Here is a 16,084-nt window from a genome sequence, read left to right as displayed (position 1 = left end):
AAGACTGGCACTTGCATCGGTATATGGCATCAGTAGAAGCTACAAACAAAAACCATCACGCTACAATACTCTACAACACGTTACGATATGCTACAATACACTGCAATACACTACATTGAGCTACAACACAATATACTACAATACTGTACAATAAACTACAATGCATTACAATATGCTACAATACACTCCAGTGCACTACGGTACACTCCTATCCGCTGCTATTCTTTACAATATGATACAGTGAATTACGTCACCATGGATATGCCTGCCCAAGGTATAGCAGATTTAGCTAGTGAGTCTCAGATACCTGTAGAGATTGAGACTACAGGTGCTATAGATTGACTGACATTAACTTCTCTCCTACATGTAATGACAGTCTTACTAAGACTAGCTGTTGCTAAGGCACACTTACAGAAACTAGCTGTTACTAAAGCACACTTACACAGAATACCTGTTGCAAAGACACGCCTACATTGACTAGCTGTTGCTAATGCACACTTACATAGGCTAGCTGTTGCTAAGACACACTTACATAGACTAGCTGTTGCTAAGACACACTTTCATAGACTAGCTGTTGCTAAGACACACTTACATAGACTAGGTGTTGCTAAAGCACACTTACATAGACTAGCTGTTGCTAAGACACATTTTTATAGACTAGCTGGTGCTAAGGCACACTTAGCCAGAGCAGCTGTTGCTACGACACACTTTCATGGACTAGCTGTTGCTAAGACACACTTTTATAGACTAGCTGGTGCTAAGGCACACTTAGCCAGAGCAGCTGTTGCTAAGACACACTTTTATAGACTAGCTGTTGCTAAGGCACACTTTCTTAGACTAGCTGTTGCTAAGGCACACTTACATAGACTAGCTGTTGCTAAGGCACACTTACACAGACTAGCTGTTGCTAAAGCACACTTACACAGACTAGCTGTTGCTAAGACACACTTACGCAGAATAGCTGTTGCTAAGACACACTTACGCAGAATAGCTGTTGCTAAGACACACTTTCATAGACTAGCTGTTGCTAATATACACTTTCATAGACTAGCTGTTGCTAAGGCTCACTTTCTTAGACTAGCTGTTGCTAAAGCACACTTACACAAAATAGCGGTAGCTCAGACGCACTTTCATAGACTAGCTGTTGCTAAGGCTCACTTTCTTAGGCTAGCTGTTGCTAAGGCACACTTACATGTATTTGTTATGCAGATCTGCAAGGCGTGGCTCTGTTTGTCATGCGTCAGAAGATGCTGGCAGCTCTGAACAAACCTTTTCACCTCGAAATCAGCGAAGACGATCTTCTGCTGTATTTCTCTCGCCAGGTGGAGATGTCACTTGGACTGGTAAATATGGTGAGTGTATGGTTTTCATGTAATACTCTTCCCATTAGGTGCCCTGATCTTAGGACATACAAACTTATTTGCTAATAGCTGGTTTTGAATTTATCAAAGATTCTATTATTGAACTGTTTGTATTCAAGATTACCTAAAGAAAAAAGCCAAACTGAGAACACAACTCTTAACGTTACAAGTTACATTGGAGCTAGTTGGGTACCTGCAAGTATTCTAGACTAAGGATTAAAACTGTGGGCATTTGAAAGACTCAATTCATCATGTAAACTAACAATAAAGATGCATAACACATTTTGATAATTTTATGTGACAGTTTGTATTATTATTATTATTTAACCAGACAAACTGGTTTACCAACAAATGCTGTGAGCGAGGTAGAAAATTTGTAGAGATGCATGTTTACAGTACAGAAGTCTTAGCAACCACAGCAAATCCTGCATCAATAAGTTAGTATTAACTTTGAATGAAAATTGATTAATGAGAACTGCAGTTATTATATGGTATTATTTCAACCTTTTTCCACCTCAGCAAACTAAACAATAAAATGATAACAAAATTAAAGTAGCGATGTTAAAGTTAAGATTTATTGCAGCTCCGTTGGAGAGAGAAAATGTTCGCAGATCGTCTAAGGTGCCAAGTCTGGAAGATATTCAGGAGACCCTTAGTCAGGTATGAGCTAAACCTTTATAGGGTAGACAACTCCAAGCGCTAAAATGATTTGATAGCTTTGCTCGCCATGAGTAGGCAACTCTTCTTCAAGTACTAGCCATTATAAGCGCATCAACGAGTAATAAAGGTGATCTTTGATTTTAGGACACTAGAAGATCGTCAGATGAAACCTCCAACAACATGACAAGACAGAACTCCCTAGATCAGGTTAGTTTTTCATAATCCTCTCAACAGTTTTATTAGCTCACAGACTTGTAAAACTATTTTAGAGCCGCAGGTCTGTTTGAGTTGCAGCTTAAAAGAAATTCTTATGTTGTGGAATGGCTATAGAACCAGACATCATCGTATAGTTTATATTCAAACAACGTTTCAGATCTTAAAGTGTAATGAATTCTTATATAGTTGGCTTGTATTAAAGTACCATTATATTACAACTATTAAATAAGCCATTAAAAATTTACTGAGGAAAATATCTCGAATTGCTGATGATGCGGAGTTAATTCAATAATAGGTTAATGCGCTTCGTTTCAAACAAGCTTATTTCAACCTCAACTATAAGGCAAACAAAACTTTTCTCCTTTTGTAATGTCAAAACCATAGACATATAAACGTAGATTGGCCAATAATAGCTATTCCCATCGGTTGCCTTGTCAGACTTAAATAGCATGACGTAACGTCATTGTATTGTACCTCATGCTTGACTGCACTGTTGTTAACAATGGAGCTAATGAGAAGAAGGTGACAAAATCACATTTATTTTCACATAAAAACCTTCTTGGATACATAATCCAGTAAACTAAAGCAATTCTGTGATAATATCTAATAACTACCATAAATTAAAACTATAAAAGCTATGAATTGTTGCACACAAATCATGAGCCATCAGGGCTTTATTTGCCACCCTTTCCAATCCCCATTCTCTCTTTTCCCCTTCTCCAAAGGAGAAGTGCGAAGGGGAAAAGAGAGAAGGGGGAAAGGAGAGGGGAGGGGGCAAATAGCCCACCCACTCAAAGAGCCAAACCCTGGCTAGGTAAATAGACTAATATCATGCTGAACTAAACATGACTAAGTATGGTGAGTATGCAAGTATGTCTTAAGTCAAAAATGAGACAGAATGATTATTTTACAGCTGGCTATGTAGCTGGCTAGGTCACCAAAGCTGAAGTGTAACGATTGTATCACTTGCATCGTGGATGTTACCAACTATGATGTAAACCAAGCAACGAATTCCCTAATCACAGTTCAGAATCGTGGTGGCTTGACTTTGTCTTTGCTTGTGGGGATTGAGTTTTGCAACCACAGTGAGAAAGCGACGAGAGTGTTGCTTAGAAGTGCTAGGTTGGTGAAAAACTTTCCCAGGCTAGCACTAATTGCCACCATGGAGAAGTTGTACAATATGCAAAAGCAAGTTAAAGGTTGACTTGCAACAAAATTCACATTACAGTTATTTGGTATCATAAGATTCACCATGTCTTACTCTGTTGTGTTGTAGGTGTAAAATATATGGGAATGTGATTACAAGCTCTTAAAAGCTCAAAAACGAACAGTTAATAGCAGCCACACGAGACCGCCGTAGTTTGGATTCGCCTTCCAAAACGGCTCAAATGAGACGTAGTTGTTACAGGATGGTTTCTGTTTACACTTTCATGCAACCTCATTCGTCAAAATATTTTCACAAATATACTTCATGCATTCAATAAAACCATGTCTATTGTTATTACACGTCTGTTTTATCGTCATTGTAATGCCACCACTTTTAGCACTGATATCTTATAACTTACCGTAAAAAACCGTTAAACTTTTTAACCTTAGCTCGAAGGAGTACATATCATTGTCTGATAATCATGACGAGCCTGTTGGTCACCTGTGATAATCGAAAAATGCTGCAAAAATTATTTTTGAAGTATTGAGTCATGTGATCAGATTACGACTTGACGATTGAATAATCCCGAAAGAAAACTGTAAAGTAGCGAGCATCTATATTTGATTCGGAGTATTCGGTAAAACCCGAAGTGTTTGTCATAAACTAGTGCTACGATAAGTTTTATATTGAGCTTTTTATTGGCTTTTCAATTCAGGTGAGAACATCACGTGACAAGACAATAACCAAACTGTAATGACACAACGTCAGAGAAATAAACAGATTCTCTACGACGGCTTTTCGTTTTTGAGCTTTTAAGAGCTTGTAATCACATTTCCACATAGTTGGCACCTACAACACAACAGAGTAAAACATGGTGAATCTTTTGATACCAAATAACTGTAATGTGAATTTTGTTGCAAGTCAACCTTTAAGCTACAAAGAAGGGTCCACCTCAATACTATTGAGGCATTTACAACGAGGGCATCCTGAGGAACTTAAAAGCGCATTTAAGAACCTTCAATCCAGCAAATTTATTCTATTTTTAGTTTCTTTCACTAATACCAAAAGTTTTAGGGAAGTAATGGATTTTATCTTTCCACTATGCTGGGTTATCTATTTCTATACTTGTAAAGTATTTTTTAACTAATCTCTTGTTGATTATATTACCAGTTGAAAATAAAATCTGTAATAAAAACACTCTAGCCAAATCATGCCATTTTTCTCTCACCCATTGAATAGCATTGATCCACCAATGTCTAGCCATAAATTGTAGATTGCATCTATAAACCAAGCCACAAAATATAATGATTGGTGTGATAACGGTTTCTTTTATCTTAGTTTATTGATGTCACAACATTAGGCTGTAATAGAACTATATCTTAACCTTAAATGAATAAAAAATCGCGTGCTGACCCGGTCCGACCCGATCTTGGCCCTTATTGCTGACCCTGAGTCTGGTCTGACCCTGCATTCCTTGGTCTCGTTCCGGTTCTAGCTATGAAAGCCATTGATTCCATTTCCCTGATCAGATCAAAACTTCACAGGCTCATCATATTTAGTCATGTTTAGTTCAACATGATATTAGTCTTTTACCTAGCCAGGGTCTGGCTCTTCAGGTGGGTGGGCTATTTGCCCCCCTCTCCTTTCCCCCTTCTCTCTTTTCCCCTTCTCAATTCTTCGTTGGAGAAGAGGAAAAGAGAGAATGGGGATAGGAGAAGGTGGCAAATAAAGCCCTGATGGCTCATGATTTGTGTGCAACATTTCATAGCTTTTATACTTTTAATCTATGGTGGTTATCAGATATTATCACAGAATTGCTTTAGTTTACTGGATTATGTATACAAGAAGGTTTTTATGTGAAAATAAATGTGATTTTGTCACCTTCTCCTCATTAGCTCCATTGTTAACAACAGTGCAGTCAAGCATGAGGTACAATACAATGACGTTACGTCATGCTATTTAATTCTGACAGGCTTTTTCCATATTGGCCAATCTAGGTTTATATATCTATGGTCAAAACCAATTAAAAACTAAATTGTTTTTTTCTTCGAAATAAGATATGATTTACAATATAATAATTTGTATTGTTTTTAGTTTAAAAATCCATCATTTGATGCGACATCTTCTGCCAATTCAACATTGCAAGATTCAAAAAGGTCAAGTATTGTTGGTATTAATAATCTGGGTGGCATTCTTGCTGAGTACACCAACCATGGTGCGCCAACAAATAACTTACTCCAAGAACAAGCCGCATGCAAATCTCCGACAAATACAGCTACAGATAGACAATGGAATCCAGGTGCTCATCAGATGTCTGCAGATTACAGTGAGATTCCAGCTGGTGTCAGTAAAGAGCTGACACCGCAAGCAGGTGACTTTACTCGTGTGTTCTGAGATGTAAAATATTGCAGAACTCAAATTACAAAAACATTGATGCGTGCGGTAAGGCCTGTTAGTTCATTGGAGGAATATTAGTTGTAAGCAATACATTTTAGTGTCTAATTTTAGAATTGTTCAGCTCAATCACCAGGACATAAAATAAAAGTTACTGCTTATATCCCAAGGCAGTTCTATGTTAGACATGTGTTGTAGCAGTGCCCGCGGAAGGTATTCTGGTTACAGTCGTGCAGGATTCCTTAGAGCCACCACAGAGAACTCTTCATGTTACCATCAACTCAGCTCCTGCTCAGATCATACACAACATAAAAATTATTTTTTGTTCTTCTGACTCTGAATCCAATGCTTGTGGACAGACATCCTCCAGCAAACCTACACGTACTAGCAGGTACTTGCTAGCATATATAATTTCAGAATATAAAATTATAGTTTGGGTTTCTTAAAATATAAAATGAGGTTTTGTTTTTTGGCAGTTTAGAAGCGGTGCAAGACCAGAAATTACACAAATCTAATAGTGAGAGTTGTCTTTGGAAGAATGACGCAATCAAGCACAGCTCACAGAGAGCGAGCTCATGCTATGAGACGAGTGAGACTTCAGAGCACTCAGACAGGGAATGTCTGAGTGCTCCCGAGAGAAGAAAACATTACACTGTAAGTGCGGCCTCACCAACTGCTTTTATGAACCTGTTATATATGTGATTGCCAAACTTTCAAATTAATCTAAGAACTCTTTTCATATTTCCTTATATTCGTTTGATCCTAAACACTACTTGTGAGTCCCCACAGCTTGACTCTAACAACATCCTAGTGACTTCAGCTTCAATCTACAGGACTCTTAACTACAGCTCAATGATTACCTACTAGTAACACCAGCTTCAACTCAATGACTGCCTACTAGTAACACCAGCTTCAACTCAATGACTACCTACTAGTAACACCAGCTTCAACTCAATGACTACCTACTAGTAACACCAGCTTCAACTCAATGACTACCTACTAGTAACACCAGCTTCAACTCAATGACTACCTACTAGTAACACCAGCTTCAACTCAATGACTACCTACTAGTAACACCAGCTTCAACTCAATGACTACCTACTAGTAACACCAGCTTCAACTCAATGACTACCTACTAGTAACACCAGCTTCAACTCAATGACTACCTACTAGTAACACCAGCTTCAACTCAATGACTACCTACTAGTAACACCAGCTTCAACTCAATGACTACCTACTAGTAACACCAGCTTCAACTCAATGACTACCTACTAGTAACACCAGCTTCAACTCAATGACTACCTACTAGTAACACCAGCTTCAACTCAATGACTACCTACTAGTAACACCAGCTTCAACTCAATGACTACCTACTAGTAACACCAGCTTCAACTCAATGACTACCTACTAGTAACACCAGCTTCAACTCAATGACTACCTACTAGTAACACCAGCTTCAACTCAATGACTACCTACTAGTAACACCAGCTTCAACTCAATGACTACCTACTAGTAACACCAGCTTCAACTCAATGACTACCTACTAGTAACACCAGCTTCAACTCAATGACTACCTACTAGTAACACCAGCTTCAACTCAATGACTACCTACTAGTAACACCAGCTTCAACTCAATGACTACCTACTAGTAACACCATGACCCTCTCTTATGGTTTCAATCTAACAGATTTAATCAGTTTCCTTATCTGTAACTGCTAAAGCTCAGCTTCGAGATTGAAACATGCAGATTGAGGACTTAGTTATTAATCCAACACCTGGCTGTTTGTGGTTTTTAGGGTTTATATAACGATATTCAAGATAGTCTAACAGAGGTTCACAAAGTAACAGAGTCTGAGACACTTGAAGCCCTAGCCTCTGCTACAGAGGATCTAGCTGGTTGGTGCACATTACCTACAAACTTGTAAAGCCTGGTGTTTTCACTAGTTTGATTTCATGTTATATTAGTGTTTATATATAGAGTTATAACTATTTATTACAACTTGAACAGTAATTGGACTTGTTTCAGACGAAGACAAGCTGAGCCCTTCTGTGTCTACACTCTCCTCGCTCGGGCTTGAGACACTCTTTAATTCTTTTGATCAAATACACTGCATACCTGACTCTTCTACAGTTGCTCTGTTAAACACAGTAAGTCTCTCTTCATTTCGCTATAAATCTATAATTAATCTGATACACTTGCACTTTGTCTGGCTTGTTTTGATAAGTCACTTTCTGCACCTTTTGGAAATAGTTACTTTTTTATAGTACCTTTTGGAAATAGTTCTCTGATGTTTATAACTATGTTGAAATGTGATAGAGAAATGCTTACAACTGTCATTTGCTCGTCTGTAAATTGCCCTCTTTGTGTTACTGTAAATATATATCAGCATGTCTAAATATCTACCAAGTGATAAACTTTGGCTTGCTGCAGAGTGAACCCTAGTGAGCTTTTCGTAATTTCCTGTTGGCTTCAAAGGTACATGCCTCGAAGCACATTTGGAGAAGCAAATCTGAACCAGCTCTTGCCACAAATGCACAAGCAGGTTTTAGTACGACAGCACTGAAATATGTCCAGTACTTACAGGTAAGTGATTTAACAGTAAATTTGCTTACGTTATCTAAAGCTTATAATTCTCTTTCTTGACCCTATTTTCCTATAATTTCAAACATTTTAGTGAAACAGTTTTTTTGATCGTTGAAGATTTTCCTAATAATGTGAGAAAAGTTATAAAAATTTCAGAATTTGTCTGAATGGAAGTCTTACAAAAACAAGGTTTCATTTTGATTTGTGTAACTTGAATAACTATATTATCCTAAGACAACTTCAGTATGAGCAAAAATTATTCTAAGTTTTATATTTATTGGATGGAAATATTAATTTACAGTAGACATCATTTGATAGTAAAAACAGCTTCTTTTTAAAAGTAATTAGATGGCAAAACAGCCATATGAATGATAGCAATGATATACAGCCCCCCAAGGATAGCCGACGGCTCTCATATGGGCGGGGTTTAATGATGGAGCTCTGTTGGGATGAACCCGTCAACCCGAACACGGCACCCGAACAAACAAATATGCTGAATAAAGCCCCTTGTAAATTTACAAATATTATGAACTATAGTGGTTATTTTACTTATCTGTTGAATTCATTTTGTTGTCAAATAAATATAGTATCCCAATATTGTCACCATTATGATCAGTCCATTGCCATTCGCAAGCATTCGTGATATTAATAGTCACAATCGTAAAATAGCTCAAATTTGGTTTTGTATTTAGATTTTGAGTATGAAAACTACACTGCACAATTTTGCCTGCTGTCCCATCTTATTGGCGAGGTAAAACAATGTGAGAACGATGAAAGACTTTGTCATTTTATATTAGGAGTGGCAAAGTATTAATCAAAAACTAGGAAAAAAGGCCGTTGTTCGGGTAATTTTGGGTAAATTATATTCAACTTTAAGCATATACCACAACTTTTTCCAATTTAAAAATTCCTAAAAGTAGGTAATTTGAAATGTTTTATTTTGCATGGATCCATTATTTTGATTAGGTATCACCCCTACATTGTAGAAATTCAAGGTTTGCTATTGTGAACCGCGGGGTCTACTGACTGAATGAGCTAATGAAACGATAACAGCGAGTCGTGTTTTCCAAAACCTAACAAGGCAACGCGATCGCCCCGCGAGAGTTGTGTTTGCTCTGAAACCCAGGCTAGCACAATCCTGACAGAGCTCCATCATTAAACCCTACCCTTGTGATGGTGATAACCGTCGGCTATCCTTGGGGGGCTGTATATCATTGATGATAGCCAATGTTGAATATTAGACTAACCATTACAAGGAAAATTTAAAAAAACATCTGCTCATGGCCCACTCAGTATTTTAGGCATGTAAAGCATATAATAGAGGCATAAAGTGTGATGAGATCCGCTAGTTTTTAATGCAATAAATCCCTGTGTCTACAAGAGATCAGTTCCAAAACTTCACTGATGTGGAAAACCATGGATATGAGAAGAGAACTCAAACATCACCCTCAAACATACAGCAATTCTTTACACACTGTAAGGCCTTCTTTTGTGTTAATATTCTCAGCATATTCTGGTTAAATTATGCATTATGGCTGTAATAAAACATCAAAATATGTTTATAACTCTGTTGTAAAAAATTAATACGCTACACAAAATGTAATCTTCATTAATTACGCAGTTTATACAATGATTTTTATGCACAAAAACAGTAAGTAAAGTGACGGAAAACATTACAAGCAAAATAAAACTAATTTACTTGCGATGAAAAACTAAATGAGATTTCTAGCTAATTAAAAAACAAATTGAAACAAAAAAATTACAATATGGACGGCGAATTTTGTGATACTTCTGCCATTTGAAAGTTCAAAGTAGCAGCATTCAAAGCTATGAACTCAATCTTTTTACTGTTTTTATGGCTTAACTTACAATATTCTGGTTAAACTAACATGGCTGTATTTCACATTGCTTCTTGAATTTTCGACTTCTTGAAAATTTCTTGCGGATGCTTCAATTTGTGGATATGGAATTGCGAATAGCTGGAATTTATTGTAAGTTGCAAAATAGTAGCTACACTTACAATGGAAAACATAAAAATGTACAAATAAAAATATATGCTATGTTTCGCTACTATCTTTAGAACCCTTCAGGCGGAAATGTGAAAAATGGACTTTTAGTATCTGAGTGATTTAGAACATAAGCTACTATTAGTACCAAAGTTATGTTAAAAACCCAAACTAATCAGAACAAAAAACCGCAATCAAAAACACAGTCTATTCTCAGTCGGAGAGTGGTCCAAAACACAGTCTACTCTCAATCCCAGAGTGGTCCAAAACACAGTCTACTCACAGTCCCAGAGTGGTCCAAAACACAGTCTACTCTCAATCCCAGAGTGGTCCAAAACACAGTCTATTCTCAGTACCAGAATGGTCCAAAACACAGTCTACTCTCAGTCCCAGAGTGGTTCAAAACACAGTCTATTCTCAGTACCAGAATGGTCCAAAACACAGTCTACTCTCAGTCCCAGAGTGGTTCAAAACCCAGTCTATTCTCAGTACCAGAGTGGTCCAAAACACAGTCTACTCTCAGTACCAGAGTGGCCCAAAAACACAGTCTACTCTCAGTACCAGAGTGGCCCAAAACACAGTCTACTCTCAGTACCAGAGTGGCCCAAAACACAGTCTACTCTCAGTACCAGAGTGGCCCAAAACACAGTTATTCTCAGTACCAGAATGGTCCAAAACATAGACTACTCTCAGTACCAAAGCAATCCAGGCCACAGGCTGCGACCCAGACATGAAATTACATAACATAAGCTACTGTCATGACCTGAGTACACTAGAATAAGAACTCTCCTTTCTACCGCAGTAGTCTGTACCACAGGCTACTCTGAACCCACAAATAAAATAATTCATCTGATAGGTCTGACAGGTCAATCAGAATTAAGGTCTTCTCTTTAAAACGAAAAGCGTATGCTTGTATTCCTTTTGTATAAATACATGCAAAACATCAGCTTTCAAAGTTTGTTGTATTCAACTTGCAAATTTATGATGCAAAAATTTTCATCTAATGCTTTCTTTTATCTTAAGTTTAATTTAATTTTATATAAATTATATTATATAGTTATTATATAATATAGTTATTATATAATATAGTTATTATAGTATATAGTTATTATAGTATATAGTTATTATATAGTTATTGTATAATATAGTTATTATATTACATAATTATTATGTTATATAGTTATTATAATTTATAGTTGTTATATTATATAGTTATTATATTATATAGTTATTATAATTTATAGTTGTTATATTATATAGCTATTATATTATATAGTTATTATATTATATAGTTATTATATTATATGGTTATTATATTATATAGTTATTATATAATATAGTTATTATAGTATATAGTTATTATATTATATGGTTATTATATAGTTATTATATCATATAGTTATTATAGGATATAGTTATTATATAGTTATTGTATAATATAGTTATATAGCTATTATATTATATAATTATTATATTATATGGTTATTATATTTTATAGTTGTTATATTATATAGTTATTATATTATATAGTTATTATATAGTTATTTGGAGCTTTTGGTGTAAACATTTTTATTCAACATTCGACTCTCTCTACCCAAGTCACAATGAAATAAAGTCACATCTTGCAGCAAGAACTTATTGATGGCAAAGCGAACACTGGTCGATGGGAATCAGACGTTTCTTGTAATACCGAATGCACATTCGATGATCCAATATCAGTCATAGGCACAGAATATGATGGCAATTCCAGGAGTGGATCGATCACTTCACACCCTTTAGACAAGCATGAAGATGAAACGGCAACCTCATGCTATGGTACCGAATATGAAGAAAACAACTCGCAGAGAAGTTCACTGACATCAAACAATGATGAACCTAGTAGCAGTCAGGTGAGGGCTTGTTTACTGTTTGTAAAGTGGTAACTAAATCTAATGACTCGTGTCCCAATTACTTCCTTTACTAGTACATCCGAGTAAGAGTAACAACCAGAAAGAAACTATAGAAGCGAATAACTCAATTTTTCTTTCTTGTTACTCTTTAGTTGTTATATAATACATTTAGTGTTACTTATCACTAGCTTAAAAAGGTTGACTTTGTGAGTAAAAATGAATGAAGATTTTGGTTCTAGTGTATGTTGCCTAAACCTAATTTAAATGCTATCTAGAATGTCTGTGCCATTTTCACTCCTCGAGCCCTCAAATCTAGCGAAACTATATTCTTTGCCTCTTCGACTAGCTTGCCAGTTGCTCTTTTTAAAAGACTAACTTAGTATCTGACATTGTCAACATGACATTATTGAATTTGAATTTCTTTTGAGGAACTTTTTCACCCAGTAAGACAATTGCGAAATAATACACCATAAAATCATTGAAAAAAGCTCCATGTGCGCAATAGCCTGGCTAATCAGGTACAGAGCCTGATTGGCAGGCAGTGAGCGGAATGTGACTCACATGGATGACTTCAAAAATGTATGCGCTGAAAAATATTTGAATGTCATTGAATATGTAGTCAGTAGAGATTTTGATGAGGTGTGTTCTTACCAATGTGACTAACAACATAACGGACTAGCAGCGATATAAACTGACTTATGGTTTTTCTTAAAACTTACATCCTTACTTGAATGATCAGGCAAGCAATGATGACATCATGGTACCTGCGATACATGTCACCAAAACTGATGACATAACCACAGTCATTCAGGCCAGTAGTAAGTTTCCCTCATACAAGCCTTTCTCCCAACGTCAGGCATCACTGGATAGCTCTTCTGCTAGACAATCAGGTGAGAGTTCTTTCAGCTAATACAGCTTCTCAGCAGTGCAAAAACATAGACACGAAAAGTGTTTCAGCCTTGACATATAATATGCATCATACATGTATATATATATATACATATATATATATATATATATATATATATATATATATATATATATATATATATATATATATATATATATATATATATGTATATGTATATATATATATATATATATATATGATGCATATTATATGAAAGATCTATTATAGAGATTATATATATATATATTAATAGAGAATTAGATAAAGTTCATATCTTGGTCAGCTACTGGCAGTTCTTGTGCAGTTTGTGCAGTCATCAGGCTGTAGATCTCGACTATATATATATATAAATAAATACTTACCGTAAATATGTCTATATACTGAGTGTTTTCACTGTCTGCCTGCTAAATGCTAAACATTGCTATGCACCACGTGCAGAGAAGCTAGAATTAGATATCTGATAGCGAACAAGGAAATATGTTTGTTAACTTTTGTTAATTCGGTTCAACTGACACCAACTTAATTGCTGGCCATATAGTTGCAACTCCTGCATAATTATACATATGTATTTAGCCTCAAAGCAGCAAATGAAATGGTATATCGTTAAAAAGCCTCAGATTACTAAGTTCAACTGTTCTGGTATCTACTTTACTTTTTGAAGGTTTTCAAGCTATATGTCAAATATCTTTTGCCAGTTTTCATACAGCTTACCCATTGCAGCATGCAGATATTTTACTTTCTAGGAGAAGATCTGAAGTCAGTACAGAACCAAATGGTTGCGCAGTCAGAAGACGACTCCATAATGCTGACAAAAGAAGATGACTCCACAATGCTGTCAAAAGAAGCTGATGAAGTTCCTCCTTCAACAGCAAATGGTAAAAACTGCTTGGTAAATGCCGACCTATGTAAATGGTGATTATGAGAAAATGGCCGCAAGAGAAGCTAGTACTAGCGACAAAATACTTTCTAGCTGGTGCAGGTTGAACCCTGACAGAACGATACACTTATGGGAGTTACAAAATAAAATAATTCTAATAGAAGAAAATAACCTCAAAATTACAACTTTTATAGGCTCCTTTTTGTTTGCATCGCTCCAAACATTTCTTTTGATACACCCTTATTCGAGATCAAATGCCCTTCATTTATGTTTATCATAAGCCTATGTTTTAGTGCTGCCGGAGAATGTATGTCCTGTCGGCTCGAGCTGCCAGTCGTCTCTTGATTGGATGGCATTAAATACACCAACAATTCAGCTTATGGTTAACAGGTCTTGTATATTGTAAAATATGTTGACAGTCAACATTATATTATATATTATATATATATATATCTTATATCTATATTTCTCAAAGTATGTCCGTGTGTCGTATGTCGTATGTCTGTCTGCATTCCGACTATAGCTATTATTAGAATAACTGCAGCTGGACAACAATGCCGATGCAATGTCATGGAGTACAGTCATTAGAAGCCTAGCAGCTTACTGTAATTTTCCATTGAAAGTGTGCCAGGCTAATAGCTTGAAAGTTACAGTTGTTTGACAAAGTTTTAAAACCTTTACAATTGTTTTCATTTTTCTCTTAACTTATTTTAACTACACAAAACACTTGTCTCATGATATGTAGTTTGAAAGTTAGAATGGTAAATGTTGTTTTATATTAAATACAAATCAGTTTTCTGTTCAGACTTTTTTATTACACGGACATCGCCGGTTGGTACAGCTAGTCTAGTAATATGAGCTGGTTACATACTTAGTAATATGAGCGGGTTACACATCTAGTATTATATATTAGTCAGCATTATACAAAGGTCAAGTTATTTATCTATTTTTTCTACTTGATTTGATTTGCACTTGTTGGTCTGTGAAATAAATTTAAGATCAAATCAAAAGTTAACGCAACTTTAGCTCTCCTTCCTTCTAATAATGTGAAAAACCTTGATACACTCTTTAAAGCACAAATATTAAATTTCCTCTTTCGAAAATCTTTCCTCTAGCAACACGAATCAATTTTGCGAGAAATCAATTGGCATGACTTCTTAATTCAGGCAGTTATTGTTCGTGTCAAGACATACACTGATCGTAATACTACAAGAAGCCTCTGCAAACTTTACCAGATGTTTAACATGTTGCTAAGAACTTGTTGTTAGATTCAAATTTAAATATTTGGAGTATTTTAAGTACTTCTTCTGTTTGCTGAACTAAACCTTTGCACCTGTATTGCAGATATGTGCAAGAGATTGTAAAGAGTTTGGCAACTGTCTCGGAACACACACCAATACCAAAGGTATCTGTAGAGTCTGTGAGTTCCTCAGAGTCAACCCTAATACCACCTGCTGTCATGTCTAGAGAGAACAGCTCAGCCTCATCTAAAGAAAACCAAACTGAAAAATCATCAGGGCTTGGCGAGTGGCTTTGATGACAGCCGTAGTCGTTGGTGAACCATAGGCTACATCTTGGTTGTCTCTTGAACTCACCGATTACTCAGCTTACTTACAGTATAATAATCAAACTCCTAATTTTAATTACATTTTCAGTAGTGAGCGTTTGAGTTAGTATATGACAGTATAATATATGGCAGTTTGGTTTTGGCTGCTGATGAACCTATATGTGAAACCAGCTGTCTGTGTTGACTGTTTGGAGAACTACTCTGAGAGAGATCAAGTCCTTACCTGATAAACTGAAATTGGTAACAGAAGAGATAGCTTAAAAGTTTGATGGGAACAGACTTCAGGGTTGTTCATGTGAAAACACACAATAGCCATAACTTCGTTATTAAATGCTAGAAGTGAAGGAGAGACAAGATCTATAATATTTCAATTAGATAAATTGTTTTAAACTTGAGAGCTTTAATTAGTTGGAGTATTGATACGAATGCACTCTGGTTGGAGTATTGATATGCAAAGCAAACCTGTCATTTAG

Source organism: Watersipora subatra, chromosome 2, assembly GCF_963576615.1.
Source record: "Watersipora subatra chromosome 2, tzWatSuba1.1, whole genome shotgun sequence".
Lineage (NCBI taxonomy): Eukaryota > Metazoa > Bryozoa > Gymnolaemata > Cheilostomatida > Watersiporidae > Watersipora > Watersipora subatra.
Note: the sequence above shows the minus strand (reverse complement) of the source record.